At 43.0% G+C, this 3,043-nt stretch overlaps 1 pseudogene; it reads right to left on the bottom strand.

Annotated features, from left to right (window-relative positions):
- Positions 1-1,995: 1,995 nt before the first annotated feature.
- Positions 1,996-2,386, bottom strand: LOC118588738 (annotated as a pseudogene).
- Between the last annotated feature and the right edge of the window lie 657 nt (positions 2,387-3,043).

Raw genomic sequence — 3,043 nt, 5'->3', positions numbered from 1 at the left:
TTTATTATCATCACCATTATTATTAATTTTGTGGTTGGGTTAAGACTGAGGGATTGAAACATGGTCTTACTATTCATCTCAGTCTGGCTTCAAACTCATTATCTTCCTGCCTCCTGAGTTCTGAAATTATAGGCAAACCCACAACAGCCAGATCAAAAAGGAATTCTTGGAAATTTTTTGAAATTCTTGAAAATTGAAAAAGTAATTTCCCTTCTATGACTATCCTCTCATTTTTCCACATAACCAAACCTTTGATACATCTGCTCTCATTCTTCATTCTCTCCTGGGTTTAAACATCTCCTCTCAAGATGATAATCTCAAAACAAGGACAGTTCTCATATCTTACAAAAAACAACAAAACAAAAAACAAAAAAAAATAATTTCTTGGTGATGATACAGTTATGCGCTGTTTCTCTCTTTATGATAGCCAGTCAAATAAAGGAGCCCCTCCAAGCCAGCAGGAAGTATCCTTGGTCAAGGACAAGGCCTTGGGTTCAGCTGTGGACATCATCATTCTTGGGGCACACTGGCCTCTACCAGCTGGTACTAGAATGACACCAGAAATGAAGCACTTAGGGTAGGATATTTTCAATTTACCATGAAAGAGAAATGAGGGCAGGGGAAGAAGGCAAGAGCTGACAGCCCACAAGTACAAAAATGCTCTCAAAAAAAAGGAGATTTTCTCACATTGAAAAATCAAATCTCTTCAGGCAAAGCAAACTGTATGCCAGGAAAGGTCAGCCAGCCCTCCCACATTGCAGTTACTGCAACCAACTATTTGTTTTAAAGTGTGTTCCTAGTGTCTGTGTTTACAGAGTCTGCTCTGCCTCATGTATAGAGATTACTAAAGCAGGAGGAGGCAGAAACATCTTTTCTTAATCTTTGTCTGGGAATAGTAAATAATGGTCAGTTATTCAAATATGCTATTTGTACTGAATCCAAAGCACATTTTTTTCTGCTACATACCAGTCGATGCTGAAACACTTACCCAAATGCCGAATAACCAGGAAAACTGTGTGGGACCTTAGCAGCTGCAGATTGAAAACAGGTGGCATAAGACTTTTTCCCCAATCTTGTGTTAAATATTATTCATTGAACATAATTTGAACCTTGCCTTGAGTCGCCTCTGAGTTCGCTTAAATGGGAAGAAAGGATGCTGTGTACACTTTTCCTAAAGAGTTTATATTTCATAGGATTAATAAAAGCTGGGCGGGGCAAAGGGGTGGGTAAAGCAAAGTTGTAATCAACTGAAGTAAGTAAGGAGTATCTGATGTTGAGTGATAACCCTCAGCTTAGGCAGTATTACACACTGGGCAAGGAACATCCACAGAGCACTGTCTGTGAAAGATAGCCTTCTCCATCAAGAAACCAACTGATTAGTGGACCCTTACAAAGATATAGGTAAGAGACAGGTTCAAGCCCATAATACATGAATGTGCATACATAGACAGGTGTGGGTAAATTCTCAGAATCTGGGAAGGAGAACAAGACAGTGTAAGAACATTAGGTAAGAGAAAGGAAGAGGGATTGGGCAAAAGGACACCCAATTCACGAAGGAGAAAAAAATCTGTGAGGGAGATGACTGGCAAGAGGGAACAGAGGGAATGGGGTTTGGGAGTGCTGGGAGAAGGAGAACCATAAAGTCATGCTTTATTTAAAAATGTCACATTGGTATCTAAAACATTACACACTGATTTAAAATGGATTTGCATACTTTTATTTATTTTTTTAAACAAGGCTATAATATATTTGAAAAACTTCACAACAGGTACACACACACATTTTTGGAGAAACATGGTGGGCTATCCCACCAGCAGGATCTTGTCCACAGAAGTGGGCACCTCCCACCCCCACAGTGGGCTGCACGGGAGGCTTCTTGGGAACTGAACAGGAGAAACATTCAAGCAAGCAGAAAAAAACCCGCTAAGAGAAAAGGGCCAGAGGAGGAAGGCTGCTGTGGTTCTAGGAAACCCTCTTCTTTCATCATATCATGATTCATTTGTGAAGAGGAAGTGGGTTCTGAGAAAAATACTTGAAATACTCTCTCAGGGGGAGAAGGCAATCCTTCACCCGGGGGTCGTCTTTCTGGCTGGCCATCTTGGCTCTGGTTCTGACTTGGCCTTCCAAGGACTGTTGCTCCTTTGGTGTCAGGGCCAAGTGTTTGCTCTTCAACCCTGGGATGTTGCTCCACACCCGCACAGCATTCTGGAGGACTCTGCCACGGATACTCTGGAGGGTCACAGGCTCCATCTGGAGGAAGCGGGTTGTGGTGACTTGGTCATCCTCAGTCAGCAGCAGACTGTGCACAAACATCCAGAAGAAAGGCCGCTGACTCCCTGGGTGTGGGCGAGCGAGCATACTGCAGGATCCGGTGGAATTGGAACATGTACCAGCCTGTCATGAACCAGGGGGAGGGCCAGTTCAGATGGCGAGGGCCAGGACTACACATTTGCAGATGCTGGGCACCTCTGCTCTCCCATTGTGGAGATGGGAACACTGGATTTGCATACTTTTAAAAACAGAAAGTCAGTTTCTGTTCGACTCTTGATGAGAAGCCACAGTAACAACTGAGAGTGGTGTTATGTATTCACGTGTCTGGTCCTACAGGAGGGCTTTAAGTAGCCCACTGAATCTTGTAACACTTCTGCAATCATTTCTATGTTCTACAGACAAATAGTTGGAAGATCAGAGGTGAGAGCAAATTTGTGTAGGGTGACATGGCTTGTTAAAGTGGCAAGGGGTCAGGGTGAAATACAGATTATTTGTAAAGCACTTAACCTAAGTATAGACCTGACCAAGAAGAGGTCAGAGGTAGGGAAATCATGAACACAAAAGGTCAAGGGTTCAAAGATCTAGTAAATGGCACTAGGGAGATGTCTCAGTAGTTATCAATACTTCTGCTCCCACAGAGGACCCAGATTTAGTTCCTTGTGCTTGCGTGGTAGCTCACAACTATCTGTAACTCCAGTTCTAAGGGATCCAATGCCTCTTCTGACCTCTACAGGCCACTGCAAGCATATAGTGCACATATTTACACTCAGAC

This window comes from Onychomys torridus, chromosome 8 (genome assembly GCF_903995425.1).
Source record: "Onychomys torridus chromosome 8, mOncTor1.1, whole genome shotgun sequence".
Taxonomy (NCBI): domain Eukaryota; kingdom Metazoa; phylum Chordata; class Mammalia; order Rodentia; family Cricetidae; genus Onychomys; species Onychomys torridus.
Note: the sequence above shows the minus strand (reverse complement) of the source record. Positions and strands in the feature narration are given on the sequence as shown.